General features: G+C 35.8%; 1 long non-coding RNA gene across 1 annotated transcript in view; it reads right to left on the minus strand.

The window, feature by feature from the left end:
• The window catches only part of LOC119527322, a 29,953-nt gene extending 19,747 nt beyond the window's left edge, over window positions 1–10,206 (minus strand). The window contains exons 1-2 of the long non-coding RNA XR_005215368.1: window positions 10,158–10,206; window positions 8,994–9,175 (exon numbers count right to left, since the gene is read on the minus strand). This is a non-coding gene — a long non-coding RNA (uncharacterized LOC119527322). The remainder of the gene's footprint in view (window positions 1–8,993; window positions 9,176–10,157) is intronic.
• Between the last annotated feature and the right edge of the window lie 6,317 nt (window positions 10,207–16,523).

A 16,523-nucleotide genomic window follows, 5' to 3' on the forward strand; every position in this document is an offset into this window, starting at 1 on the left:
AGGAGAAATTTCCCAAGAGTTGGAAACAAGAGCTATGGAGTACACTGGATGAGGGAGATCCTTCTGGAAAACATAATGGAAATCTAACAAATAAACTTCCTCCATGTATGAGACAGAGGGTCTTCACTATGTCTGGTGATGGATGTTGTTGATGTAGATCAGAGATTGTTGTGTCGTTTCCAATCTTCCATTTTGGTATAAATGAGAGGGAGGATATTACTATGGATCCTGAAGAAGTAAAAAATACCATGAGGATACTATGAACAACTCTATGCCAACAAACTAGATAATTTAGAGAAAATGGACACTTTCCTGGAAGCACACAAACAACCTAGACTGAAAAAAAAGAAGAAATAGAAGAACTCAACAAACCAATCACAAGTAAAGAGATCCAGTCAGTTATCAAAAAGCTTCCTACAAATAAAACCCCAGGCCAGATGGCTTCAAACTTTCCAAAAAGAACTGATAGTATTCCTAATTAAACTCCTTCAAAATATTGAAGAAAATGGAACATTACTTTTTATGAAGCCAAATCACTCTAATAACAAAACCAGATAAAGATGCTACAAGAAAGGAAAACTACAGGCCAATTTCCCTAATGAATATAGAAGTAAAATTTATCAACAAAATACTTGCAAATCAAATTGAAAGACACGTTAAAGAAATTATACACCTTGACCAAGTGGGGTTCATTCCAGGCATGCAAGGTGGTTCAACATAAGAAAATCAATCAACATGATACGATACATTAACAAATCAAATGATCATCTCAATAGATGCTAAAAAGCATTTGACAAAATCCAGCATCTTTTTTTGATATAAACACTTCAAAAGGTAGGAATTGAAGGATACTTCCTCAATATGATAAAGGGCATATATGAAAAACCCACAGCCAGTATAGTACTCAATAGTGAGAGACTGAAAGTTTTCCTTCTAAGATCAGAAATGAGACAAGGATGCCCACTGTTGCCACTATTATTCAACATTGTGCTGAAAGATATAGCCAGAGCATTTTGGCAAGAAAAAGAAATAAATGGCATCCAAATTTGAAAGGAAAAAGCAAAACTCTCATTCTTTGCAGATGATATGATTTTATACTTGGAAAACCCTGAGAAATTGATGACACACCTACTTGGGCTAATAAATTCAGCAAAGAGGTGGGATATAAGATTAATGCACATAAGTCAGTAATGTTCCTATACAGTAGAAATGACAAAACTAAAGAGACACTCAAGAAAAAGATTCCATTCTCAATACCAACTAAAAAAATTAAGTACCTAGGAATAAACTTAACCAAGGTTGTAAAAGACCTCTACACAGAAAATTACATAACTCTACTAAAATAAGTAGAAGGTGACCTAAAGAGTTGGAGAAATACTCCATGTTCATGAATAGGAAGGCTAAACATCATTAAGATATCAATTCTACCCAAACTGATCCACAGATTTAATACAATTCCCATAAAAATTCCAACAATCTACTTTGCAGACTTGGAAAAGCTAGTCATCAATTTATTTGGAAAGGAAAGATGCCTTGAATTGCTAAAAACAATCTAAAAAAGAAAAATGAAGTGGGAGGACTTACACTGCCTGACTTTGAAGCCTACTATAAAGCCACAGTAGTCAAAACAGTATGATATTGGCACAAAGACAGATATATCAATCAATGGATTTGAATTGAGAATTCAGAAATAGACCCCCGGATTTATGGTAGACTGATTTTTGATAAGGTCACAAAATCCACTGAATGAGGATATAACAGCTTCTTCAACAAATGGAGCTGGGAGAATTGGATATCTATGTCTAAAAGAATGAATGAGAACCCCTACCTGGCACTCTATACAAAAATTATCCATCATGGATCAAAGATCTCAATATAAGAGACTGCACAATAAAACTCCTAAAAGATAACGTAGGGAAACATCTTCAAGATCTAGTATTAGGAGGTCACCTCTTAGACCTTAAACCTAAAGCACAAGCAACAAAAGAAAAAGTAGATAAATGGGAACTCCTCAAAATGAAAAGCTTCTGTACCCCAAAGGAATTTGTCAAAAAAGGTACAGAGACAGCCAATTCAATGGAAGAAAATATTTGAAAACCAAGTATCTGATAAGAGACTGATATCTTGTATATATAAAGACATCTTACAACTCAATGACAGTAGTACAAATAGTCCAATTATAAAATGGGTAAAAGATATGAAAAGACACTTCTCTGAAGACGAAATACAAATGGCTAAAAAACACATGAAAAAATGTTCATCTTTGCTAACTATTAGGGAGATGCAAATCAAAACCACAGCAAGGTATCATCTCACACCAGTAAGAATGGCTGTCATTAAACAAACAGGAAACTACAAATGCTGGAGAGGATATGGAGAAATTGGAACTCTTATTCATTGCTGGTGGGACTGTATAATGGGTTCACTCATTCTGGAATACAGTTTGGCAGTTCCTCAGAAAACTAGGTATTGAGTTACCCTTCGATCCAGCAATTTCACTTCTCAGTATATACCTAGAAGATCTAATGCAGTGACACGAACAAATATTTACACACTGATGTTCATAGTGGCATTGTTCACAATTGCCAAGAGATGGAAACAACACAAATGTCCTACATCAGATGAGTGGATAAACAAAATGTAGTACATACATACGATGGAATTCTAAGCAGCAGTGAGAACGTGGTTGTGAAGGATGTGACAACATGGATGAACCTTGAGGATATAATGTTGAATGAAGTAAGTCAGGTATAAAGGGAGAGACATTGTATGTTACCACTAATGTGAACTCTGTGAAAAATGTAAAACAAGTGTCTTATATTGTAGAATATAAGGGACCTAGAGATTGACAGCAGCTAGTGAAGAGGGAATGATAATATAATAAGAACAGATAAGATATTGAGGGTAATCTTAATGATATGGGAATGCTCAGGAATGACTATGGTTCATTAATTTTCTTGTGGTATGGTAGGAGCATATTGGAAGCAATGAAGTTATTTCAGGATATTTGTTTTTCCTATTCCTTTGCTTTGTTTTGTTTGGAAATGATTTTTTTTTTAATTTTTTGATAAGTAAATTTAAAAAAAGAAAGGAAGATGCTGTATCACAAAGAGATCCTGAAGAGATCCTAGACTTGGAGCTAGATGTCTCCTTAGGTTGTGTTTCTGTTTGCTAATGCTGCCTTATGCAAAATACCAGAAATGGACTGGGCTTTTATAAAGGGGGTTTATTTGGTTACACAGTTACAGTCTTAAGGCCATAAAGTGTCCAAGGTAAGGCATCAACAATAGGGTACCTTCACTGGAGAAAGGCCATTGGTATCCGGAAAACCTCTGTTAGCTGGGAAGACATGTGGCTGGCATCTGCTTGCTCCCAGGTTGTATTTCAAAATGGCGTTTTCCAGAATGTCCCTGTGTCAGCTTCTCAGGGTAAACTCTGTGCTAGTACCTCCAAAGCATCAGCAAAACTCTGCTTTCAACAGCTGTCTTCAAAATGTCTGTCTCAGCTGCAGCTCCTCCAAAACGTCATTCTCAGTTGCTCTGAGGTCCTTCTGTCTGTGAATTCCTTTATATGACTCCAGTGATCCAATTAACACCCACCCTTAATGGACAGGGTAACACCTCCATGGAAATTATCCAAACATTTCACTCACAGTTGATTTGAGTCACGTCTCCATGGAAACACTCATTCAAAGAATTCTCATCTAATCAACACTAATACATTGGCCACCACAAGACTGCATCAAAGAATGTGTTGTTTTGGAGGATATAACACATCCAAATCGGCATAGGTTGTTTCTTTTGTGAGAAGTAAGTGCATTCTCAATGTGTGAGAATATGTATACGTAAATTTATATGTGTATGCATGTGTATGAGCATGTATAATTTAGTGTGTCTATGTGAGTTCTAAGAACTGAAATCATTGAAACCAATACAATTTCTTATCCTGGATTATATGATACTTAGATCAAGCATCCTTTCCTCTTCCTATGTTAAACTGTTCCTATGCTATTGAGACAAAACAAAAATAACATAGCTGCTTGCTTCAGGACATAATTACTCCTGAAAGATAAGACTGTGAAACAACTGTCAATATCTATATTGATACTGATATCAATATAGATGACACAGATGTAGTTACAAGTGAGATAGATATAGATACTCATACACATATAGATGTAGATACAGATGGATATATAGATAAGAGGTACAAATAGAGATAGACACAGAGCATAAGCATTGACAGAGATGATAGATATAGAAATAGAACAAGAGATATAAGAGCCAGCTATCTGCCAGACCCGTGTCCTCTTATTCCTGGCCTCACAGCTAGCTAAGTCTCCCAGCAACACCTGATGTTGAGTGTGGCCATGTGACTGTTTCAGCCAATGGAACGCAAGCAGAACTGATGTGTGCCTAGGCCATTATAAACCTCCTTCATATGATCCTTCATGCTCTCTTCCTGCATCTGGGGACTTGAGGTAGACAACCAGAGAAAACTTGGAAACCATCTGGTGAAAATGGTGGACTCAGAAGATGGAAGTAGCCTCAGTCCCAAAATCACTACCTGGAGGAAAAGCAGATGCTGACCAGAAATACAAATTGAAGGGCTTTGTAAGATAGAAATAAACATTTATTCTTTTAGTGTGCTGACAATTTAGAAAATGTTTTTTACAACAGCTAGCATTATTCTAATTAATAAAGCACCCCTTTGGGGTGGGTGCAAGTCCACAGGCCCAGGGCAAGGTGAACAGAGGAAGAACAGGGTTTCCTCCACACCCTCTCAGCCACTCCACCTTGAACTTGGTAAACTGAGCAACTCACACAAGGTGGACCTCTACTGTCTTTTTCATTCACATATGCATGTACACCCTCCACCTGTCCAGAGAGGTGAGCCAAGAAGGCAGGAACTGTGTTTTAGATTTCTTTTTGCAGTCTGCCTTGTAAAACACATGGTTGGTACTCAATAGCCAATGAACTCAATTTCATTTCTCAGTGTTTGCATTCAAAGACGAATAGCTGGTCCTTAGGAGTAGAAACCTCTTAAACTCTTTTCCAGCAAAGACTGTGACCTGCTGAAGTTCTCCTTTGGGGAAAAGCAGGGGTTCAAATAAATTTCTAATGGAGAAGAAAGAAAACCCTACCAGGAAAATATGACTGTTCAAATGACATGTCAGTACTAAGCTGTCAAAATCCACCAAGGAGTTAAGAAAAATCCTTAACTCTTATAAATTCTGTAAATAGGTGTCCATCTCAGGCCATAATTCACTGTTCAGCCTGCTCTAAAACTGATTGTGTACAAAGAATTCCTATTTGTGGCCACTGGAAATTTTATAGCTAAAATGAGCCAAGAATCAATAGGTAGAGTGGCCTAAATGTAGTTCAAAACGCCCAGATCTTTTATTTTTAACATATTTGCCATTCACAAGTGGATAGTTTATGAAAAATTGGCACATTAAAAAGTGCTGAGAAGAATCCAAAATGCATATCATGGAACCCTCTCTGGAGTAGTTTTAATAAAGGAAAATCCAGCAAAAACACATTTGTAATTAGCTAGCCATTTCTATGAAAGCATGATGCCTCTAGAGTCAGCCAGAATGTGATTCCATTTTTGTAGTCACTAGCAACCGAAGATCCCAGGAAATGAAACTATAAGAGTCACAATATTTCAGCCTACTTCTGCCTTATGTATCAACTGGAGAATTGCGGCAAACCACACCTTGTGTCAGCATTCTGGAGAAAGCAGCCGAGGAGTATCAGTGACTTTCTGTGCCTTTAACTTGACCACATTAGCCAAGAATAATTAGCAATGGTCTGAAAGGAATTGGATTTTTTTTTTTAAGGAAACAATTCACACTTCAGCATTTATGCAAATTTGGGTAATTTAAATGTAAGAGATGATTAAGAAAGAATCTTCCCTTTAATTCCCCAAGCATGCGCATGTTCTTTTCTCCTTATGTAAATTTCTAGGATAGTCTGTTCTTTGATACTTTTCTTAGATCACCACACTGCTTAAAATAAAACACTGTAAATATACACAATGGAATCGGAATTTTGCCTGTGGCTTCACGTAAGACTGCGTAAACATTTGGAGGGAGCAGTATTTTAACTACTTTTGAATAGTGACATGCTTACATGGAAAATGGGGGTGGAGAAAAATATAAAGGCAGATATCTATAGAAACTATTCAGGATAATTTGTTAAGTCTGATAAATGTAGTGCCTGAGTTTAAACTCTTAAGTGCCTTACTGCTTTGTGCCCTTGCATCAATTAACATTTAATTTGACTTTTTAACAACTTCACTTATCACTAGTTTTTTCATGCCTGTGAAGCTAACAAATGTTAGCTTTTCAAAGTTGACAGTTTATGATTACTTATAATCAACACAATTTCAGGGTAATGCAATAAGAGATTAATGAACCGCAGGGATGATGCAGCCACAGGGCTTGCTATAAAAAAGAAATGAACTACAATCCTGGTGAATGCCTCTTTTGAATAAATATACTCAAAGACTAACTAAACCAATGTCAAGAAGGAAAATTTCTACCTAATTATATCAAAAGTACTTCTAATTGTACTTTGCAGAAATGATTGAAGGTCCATGTTTATAAAATTTCTTTCACTAAATAACATATCTGGTATTGTAAGTGAAATGAAAAATATGTCAAGGAAGTGTTCATTAAACAGCATGAAGAAAGCAATAATTTTAGATTAATCTTAATAAAACAGTATCAGTATTTTGTAACAGGAGAAAATAATAATCATTGTATTATGCTTCCTTTAATGTAACAAAGGAGATATACCAAGGTAAATGCAGATAAGGGGGGAGATAGGGGAGGCATGTTAGACACTTGACATTGGTGGTATTGTCTGATTCTTTATTCTACTTTGATTTAAGGTTATTTTTCCTTTTGCTGCTTCCTAGGTGTCATTTTTTTTTCCTCTTTCTTTTGCCTCTCTACCTTCTTTGACTCTCCCTCCTGCCTTGTGGAAGAAATGTAGATGCCCTTATATAGATAGTGGTGAAGGTGATGAACACATAAATGTATGACCATGCAGAGAGCCATCGATTATTTACTTGGGATGGAATATATGGTGAGTGAACAAAACCATATTAAAAAAAAAAAATTGGGTTGATGACAAAACCTCGAGGGCAATATACTGAGTGAAATAAGCCAGACACATAAGGACAATTATTGCAGGGTCTCACTGATAGGAACTAATAATAATATGTAAACTCATAGACATGAAATATAAGGTACCAAGATATAGGACGAGGCTTAAGAATGGGGAGTGGTTGCTTAGTATGAGCAGAATGTTCAATTAGGATGAACTTAAATGTTTGGAAATGAACAGGGGTGTCGGTAGCAAGATGTGAGAATAACTAACAGCACTGAATGGTGTGTGAATGAGGTGGAAAGGGGAGCAGAGTCATATATGTCACCAGAAGGAAAGTTGGAGGTCAAAAGATGGGAATGTATAAAACTGAATCCTATGGCGGGCAATGTCCATGATTAACTGTGCAAATACTAGAAATCGCTTCCACGAACCAGAACAAATGTATGCAATACAATTAGAAGTTAATAATAGAGGGGCATATAGGGAAGAAATATATACCTATTGCAAACTATATACTACAGTTAGTAGTATTTCAACATTTTTTCATAAACAGCAACAAATGTACTATACCAACACTACGAGTCAACAATTGAGGGGGGTTGGTTAGGGATGGGGAGGATTAGAGTTTCCTTTTCTTTTTTTCTTTTTTCATCTTTCACTTTATTTCTTGTCTGGAGTAATGAAAAGTTTCTAAAAATTGAACAAAAATTAAAGTGTGGTGATGTATGAGGGTACCCAGGGGCAAGTGATTGTACACTTTGGATCTTTGGATAATTGTATGGTATCTGAACAATCTCAATAAAAATGAAAAAAAAAAAAATTCTAATGGAAAATTGCTAGGAATGTAGAATTCTGCAACTAGCAAAACTCAAGTATTAGGAAAAGTTTTAAACAGTTTTACAAGTTTGTCACATATGAAATCTTCTGAAAAATACCTTGATAATTTACTCAATATTGTACTACATCAAAATGAAAACTAAATACAAGGAAAAGTAAGGCATGATTCAAGAATATAGAGGCATAATAGATAAAATATGAATTGTCTAAATCTAAAATGTTTGTTTTATAAGTATAGAGAATGTGAAATTTCAAATAGATTTGTTAGAAATTTGAGATTAACCACAGGGAAGAAAAAAATTATAAGAGGAGGGGAAAGAAGAGAAGAAGAAATAAAAAAAGTAAGCATAACAAATAGCTCAAAAAGAGATGATAGGAATAAATTCAGAAATATCAATAATCATAGAAAATATTAAAGGTTTATATTCTACCATGAAGATATAGATTCTTACATTGGATTCTAAACTACTAATGCAGCTATAAATTGATAACAAGTGATGATAGTTAAAACAAAATGATACAGATAGATTGAAAATAGATATTTTAGATATAAAATGTTTTATATATATTTATATATTTTTTAAAAGCAGCTGTGATAAATAAAATTCAAAGTCTAGAAATTATTACAAAAGGACAGGGGAAACAATTCACCAAAAGAAAATGTTTTTTTGTTTGTTTGTTTTGTTTTGTTTTGTTTTACTTGAGGCTCGGTTTACTGTGAGCAGACTACTGGGGTGATCAGCAGTCAGCACCAGAACCAGAAATCCAGGAACTCAGGGTGGCCCTGCAACAGGTCACCCTGGCTGCACCAGGCTCAATACAACGGGTTCCTCTCCATTCTCTGGAATCTGTCAGATACACTCCATTGTGCCTGCTATCCCACACCCCACATCACAGCTCCACAGGTTGAACAAAAATTTCTCACCACCCATATAAAAAGTAAAATAATTCAGCCTCTTCACAGAACACTCCTTAGCAACAGGGTCTTTTTTTTTTTTTTTTTTCTCTTCTGCCCATAAAAGAAGGGAATTTCCTCACCTGGTTTTTAGATGAACACTAGCAGTCTTCCAAGTGTCAGAGACATTCTCCTAGGGTATTGCACTGGTGCAGGGGAGTGGGAGGGTCACAGAGGCAGCATTTGTTGGCGTCCATGCTGTAAGCCTTGTCATCCCCTGAGCTATGCCGTGAGCTGCTCGGTCTCATCCCTCCATCAGAGAAACCTGGAAAACCAATGAGTGAAAGCTTCTTACAAAACTCATCATCTCAACGCTGGTAAAAAATAGCTACATACCTTTATGCACCACAAAAAAACCTGGCATCAAAATATAACACAAAGAGAGTGACATCATCAGCTTGGTGATTTAAGGTATCCCTTGGAAATATCTACCCTCAGTATCAACTCATAAAAGGACAAATAGCACATGATTAGAACTGGTGGGTGATAGAAAGTGGAGAAGGACTCCACAAATGCTGTATCAAAAAAAAAAGAAAAAGAATTTCCAAGAACAGTAGTAAATTTCTGTCCCAGACCTGGCAGTCTATAAGCCTTTCCTTCACTCAGTCCCAGACAGCTTGGCAATCATGCAGAGGCCCTATGGCCCAGGTCCCTCCAGCCGTGGATGTGGAGTATAAAAACACTCAAAGCAGCAAGTTAGAACCCCATGCATATACAGGCACAGGGACCCAAGTCCACAGAGACTCAGGGAGGAACACGAGCTGCTGAGTTGTGCTGAGTGTTGCATACAAAAGGGCCCCCGGAAAGGGGTGGAGGGATTGTAGCAGAACAGTTGACAAGAGGTGTGTGCACTCAGTCCCGGGTCTGTTGGCTGGACCACCTAAACACAAAACAGACTTTTCCAGATTGACCCACCTATCTGGATTGACCCCACATCACTCCCCAGAGCAGGATACACTAATAGGGAAGAAACTGGGGGAAGAAAAGCCTCACAGAAAAAAAAAAAAAGGTGGGAGGAGGAGAGACCAAATGGCTATAAGACAGGATGAGTCCCAGAACCAAAAAGTATAAGGAAAAGAAGGCACTGAGTGAAGGAGAGAATTTAAACAAATCATAGCAGTTGGGGAGAAAAGTCTGCATAAAAACAAATGAAACAGATCAAGGTTCCTGGAGAAGGAACAGAGGAAAGGAGGATTTCTTCTGGAGGTAAAACAATTGCACAAAAAGTATAATCTTATATACTGTACCACATATTGAGGGCAAGAATCAGATGAAGAAGAGCTGAGAAAATCTGAGTAGTTAAACAGGGACTATTCTAAAGGTCGAGAATATGTTAGACCAAGCATAAAGAAGAGACTTAACACAAAGTTAATCAGCAATAAAACCCTAGTAAAGAGGGAGAAACTGACCTTCAGAGTTAACTCCTCAAGATAATCAGATGCCCAGACATCAGCAAAAAATTACAAGCCATACTAAGAAATAGAAAGATATGGCTCATTCAAAGGAATAAAATTAAACTTCAGAGGAGACACAGAATTTGGAAAAAGTAACCAAGGAAGTTCAAACAAATCTGAATCAATTCAAGGAGATGAAAGAAAATATGGATATAGAGCTAAAGGACATTAAGAAGACAATGTGTGAGCATAAAGAAGAATTTGAAAGTATAAAAACAAACATTAATTATGGGAATGAAAGGCACAATAATAGAGATTAAAAATAAATAGAGGCATATGACAGCAGATCTGAAGAGGCAGAAGAAAGAATCAGTGAACTGGAAGACAGGACAATCAAAATCATACTGTCAGAAGAACAGATAGACGTAAGAACAGAAAAAAAAATGAGCAGCAGGGATTTCAGTGAAGCATGAAGCAAACAAACATACATGTCATTGTTGTCCCAGACAGAGAAGAGAAGGGAAAGGGGGCAAAAAGAATATTTAAGAAAATAATGACTGAAAATTTCCCAACTCTTATGAAAGACATAAATACACATGTCCAAGAAATTCAATGCACTCCAAATGGAATAAGTCCTAATAGACCTCTTCTGGCACACATGCTAATCAGAATGTCAAATGCCAAAAATAAACAAAAAATTCTGAAAGCAGCAAGAGAAAAGGGATTCATCCCATACACAGGATCCTCAATAAGATGAAGTGCTGATTTCCCATCAGAAACCATGGAGATGAGAAGGCAGTGGTATGAAATATTTAGAGTAGTGAAAGACAAAAACTGCCAGCCAAAAATTCTCTGTCTGGGAAAACTGTCCTTCAAAAATGATGGAGTTTAAAATATTCACCAATAAACGAGAGTTTGTCAACAAAACATTTGCCCTACAAGAATTACTAAAGGGAGTTCTGCAGGTTGAAAGGAAAAGATAGAAGAGAGTGACATGGAATATTGTGAAGAAATTAAGATCTTCAGCAAGGGTAATTAAAAGGGTAAATGCAAAACCCAAGAGTACCATATCCCCAATATACAATTCTACCTCTAATTCCTACAAGACTCAGAATACAACTGAACAGGAAAAGGCATATTTCCTGTTAATGGACATGCAAAATGTAAAAAGATAAAATGGGACCAAAAATAACCATAAAGAGACAAAACAGAGTGATAGAAGGATATGGGAGAAGAGAACATATATGCTATTGAAACTAAATTGGCATCTTTTCAAATTAAGAGGTTAAAGATATAGGTTGTGTAATATAAACCCCAAGGTAACAACAAAGAAAGCATTTAAAATATACAGAAACAGACACGAGAAAGATCATTCAGATACATCATAGCAGATCAACTATACAGAAAAGGAAGTTGCAACAAAGGAAAAGAGAGACAAAAAAAAGATATGACATAAAAAATAAGGGCAAAATGGTTGAATTAAGTACTGCTTTACAGTAAGAATACTGAATGTTAATGGATTAAGTTCCCAATTAAAAGACACAGATTGGCAGAATGGATAAAAAGCATGATCCATTTACATGTTGTTTACAAGAGACTCACCTCAGACCCAAAGATACAAACAGGTTGATAGAGAAAGGATGGAAAAAGATATTCCATGCCAGGAGTAACAAAAAAAAAGAGCTGTGATAGCTTTACTAACATCAGACATAATCAATGTTAAGTCAAAGCTTGTATAGGCAAAGGACACCATATATTAACAAAAGGGGCAATCCACCAAGAAGAAATAACAATCATGAGTATTTATGCACCAAACAACCATATCCCAAAATACATGAGGCTTATACTGGCAAAACTGAAGGGAGAAATAGAACTCTACAGTAATAGCTGGAGACTTCAATACACCACTTTCATCACTAGATAGAACATCTAGACAGAGGATCAATAAGGAAACAGAGAACTGGAATGATATGATAAATGAACTACACCCAAAAGACATATGCAGAACAGTGCACCCCAAAACAGCAGGATATACATTCTTGTCAAGTGCTCATGGATCATTCTCCAGGATAGACCACATGTTGGGTCACAAAACAAGTCTCAATACATTTAAACAGATTGAAATTATACAAAGAATTTTCTCTGACCATAATGGAATGAAGCTAGAAACCAATAACAGGCAGAGAAGTGGAAAATCACAAATATATGGAAGTTAAATAACATGCTCTTAAGCTATCAGTGGGTCAAAGAAGAAATTGCAAGGTAAATCAGTAAATATCTTTAGACAAAGAAAAATGAGAACATAACATAGCAAAAGTTACGGGATGCAGTGCATGCAGTGGAGAGAGGGAAATTTTTAGCCCTAAAAGCTTACATTAAAAAGAAGAAAGAGATAAAATCAAAGATCTAACTGTACACCTGGAGGAACTGGAAAAATAACAGCAAATTAATCCCAAAGCAAGCAAAAGGAAAGAAGTAACAAAGATTAGAGCAGAAACAGATGAAATTGAGAATAAAAAGAAAAAAACAATGGAGAGCATTAACAAAACCAAATGTTGGCTCCTTGAAAAGATCGGTAAAATTGACCAACACTTTGCTAGACCAACAAACAAAAAAATAGAGAGGACACAAATAAATAAAGTCAGAAATGAGAGGGGGATATTACTACTGACCTCACAGCAATAAAAAGGATCATATAAGGATACTATGAGCAACTGTATGCCAACAAATTAGACAACCTAAATGAACTGGGCAAATTCCTAGAGACATATGAACAACCTATACTAAGAAACAGAAGTACTCAACAGACAAATTGAAAGTAAAGAGATTGAATCAGTTATCAAAAAACTCCCAAGAAAGAAAAGCCTAGGACCAGATGTATTCAGAGGTGAATTGTACCAATAATTCCAAGAAGCATTAATACCAATCCTGCTCAAATTCTTTCAAAAAATTGAAGAGGAGGGAACACTACATAACTCATTCTAAGAGGCCAACATCACCCTAATACTAAAGCCAAATAATGATACTATAAGAAAAGAAAATTACAGACCAATTTCTCTTACAAATATAGATGCAAAAATCCTCAAAAAATACTTGTAAATTGAATCCAACAGCACATTAAAAGAACTATACACCATGATGAAGTGGATTTTATCTTGGATGTGCAAGGATGGTTCAACATAAGGATATCAATTAATTTAATACACCACACTAACAAAATGAAGGGAAAAAAATGCAGGATCATGTCAATTGATGCAGAAAAAGAATTTGACAAACCCCAGCATCCTTTCTTGATTAAACACTTTGAAAAATAGGAATAGAAGGAAACTTCCTCAAATGATAAAGGGCATATATGAAAAACCCACAGCTAACATCAGACTCAATGGTAAAAGACTGAAACTTTCCCTCCATTTCGTGGGACAAGACAAGGATGCTCACTGTTACCACCGTTATTCAACATTGTGCTGGATGCTCTAGCCAGAGCAGTTAGGCAAGAAAAAGAAATAAAAGGCATCCAAATTGGAAAGGAAGAAGTAAAGCTTCCATTGTCTGCAAATGACATGATCCTGTATGTAGAAAGTTCCTAAAAGTCTACAACAAAGCTACTAGATCTAATAAATGAATTCAGCAAAGTGGTGGGGTACAAGATCAACATGCAAAAATCAGTAGTGCTTCTATGCACTAGTAATGAGCAATCTTAAGAGGAAATTCAAGAAAAATATTCCATTTACAATAGCAACCAAAAGAATCAAATACCTAGGAATAAATTCAACCAAGGATGTCAAGGACTTGTACATAGAAAACTACAAAGCATTGCTAAAGGAAATCAATGGAAGGACAGTCCATGGTCATGGTTTGGAAAACTAAATATCATTAAGATGTCAATTCTATCCAAAATGATTTACAGATTCAACACAATTCCAAAAAAAATTCCAACAACCTATCTTCCAGAAATCAAGAAGTCAATTATCAAGTTTATTTGGAAGGGTAAAGGGCTTCAAACAGCCAAAAATATCTTGAACAAAGTTGGAGGACTCACACTTCCTGACTTTAAAGACTGTTACAAAGCTAAAGCTGTCAAAACAGCATGACACTGGCACAAAAATAATATATAGACCAATGGAATTAAATTGGGAGTTCAGAAATAGACCCTCACATCTATAGCCAATTGATTTTTGGCAAGGCTGCCAAATCCCCACGAATGGGAAAGAATAGTTTCTTCAACAAATGATGCTGGAAGAGCTGGATGTCCTTATTCAAAAGAATGAAGGAGGACCCCATTCTCATACCACATACAAAAGAAAAATTCAAAATGGATTGAGGGCCTAAATACATGAACCAGGACCATAAAACTCCTAGAAGAAAATGTGGGAAGTATCTTGTGCTAGGCAATGGTTTATTAGCCTTTACACTCATAGTACAAGCAACAAAAGGAAAATCGATAAATTGGACCTGAATGAACCTTGAAGAATTATGCTGAGTAAAATAAGGCAGACACAAAAGGAAAAATAGTGTATGATCTCACTGATATGAAAAATTAGAATACGCAAACTCCTAGAGTTAGAATCTAGAATATAGGTTACCAGGGTCTGGGTTAGGGTAGAGAATGGAGTTAATGCTTAATTTGTACAGAATTTCTATTCAGGTTTATTATACAATTTTGGAATTGGATGAGAGTGATAGTAGCACAACGATGTGAGTGTAATAAACAGCACTGAAATATATAAGTGAATATGGTTCAAAGGGGAAACTTTAGGTCATATATATGTTACTAGAATAAACACAGTGAACCCTATTGTAAATAAGACTATAGTTAATAATACAAGTGTAAAAATATTCTTTTATGAATTATAATAAATGTACCACACTGATGCAAGGTGGTAATAATAAAGTGGTATATGGGAATAATGCACCTAATGTAAATTATAAACTATACTTTATAGTACAATTTTAATATTCTTTCATCAGTTGTAACAAAGCAACTGATGCACAAATGCAAACTGTCAACAATAGGGAGGTATATGGGAATGCTGTAGTTTTACATGACTTTTCTGTATACTACAACTTTTATAATTTAAAAAAATTTAAAAAAAAAACATACATTCTAGAAATACAAGGAGAAATTTGCAAATTGACATTCATAGAGGTATACTTGGCATATATCTCCAAAAATGGTCAGATCAAAAGACAAAAATAAGGAGAAACAGGATTCAAATAAGGTAACTATACACATTATAATCAGACAAATAGATTTTATTAGTCAGCATTCTGTAGAGAAACAGAACCAACAAGAGATATATATATAACCAATGATGTGGTGGCTGACAAATCTGAATTCTGTTAGTCATGCTGTCAAGCTGGAAATTCCATAAGAGTTGATGCTAATTCTTGAGTCCAGAATCTATAGGGGAGGCCTATGGAAACTCAGAGGAATAGAAGGTATAGTCTCGAGGCAGAATTTCTTCTGGAAATCACAGTTCTTGCTCTTAAGACCTTCAACTGATTGAATGAGGCCCGACCACATTAGTAAGGGTAATTGCCTTGACTTAAAGTCAGCTGATTGTGGGTGTTAATCATAAATTTACAAAATACCTACACAGCAACATCTAGGCTAGTGTTTAACCAAACAACTGGAGACCATAGCCTAGCCACACTGACACATTTAACTATCACACCCACCAGGCAGAGAATACACATTTACGTAGCAATAGAACTTTCAAAGATTTGTCAAAAACAATCTAACATTTTAGAAGTCAAAAAATATCTAAAATTTCAAGAAGTACAAATCATACAAAACTGTACTTTTTTTTTTACCACAAGGCAATAACATTAGAAACTAAAAGGTAACAGATAGAACAAAATACATAAGAATTTGAAATTTAAAAAACTCTCCTTGTTTTCAATCATGTACCATTTAAGTTTTCAAATCACAAGAAAATGCTTAAGATTGGAGGTGGGGGGCGAGGAAGAGTTAAAAAATCTATTTGACAATGGTTCTCAACACACTTGGGGAACTTTAAAAAAATACTGAAGCCAGACCCCACCCCTGAGCAGCAGTATTTTTGGAAGTTCCCTCAGGTGATTATAATATGCAGTGGGTTTGAGATGTACTGGACAGTGCAATAGCCAGTAGACACTTCGCTATTTGGGATTGAAGATTTAGGGAGAGGTCAACTAGAGATTATTTATTTGGGAGTAAGGAGGAGCAAGCCAATTGCT

The sequence above is a fragment of the Choloepus didactylus genome, chromosome 1 (assembly GCF_015220235.1).
Source record: "Choloepus didactylus isolate mChoDid1 chromosome 1, mChoDid1.pri, whole genome shotgun sequence".
Classification (NCBI taxonomy): domain Eukaryota; kingdom Metazoa; phylum Chordata; class Mammalia; order Pilosa; family Megalonychidae; genus Choloepus; species Choloepus didactylus.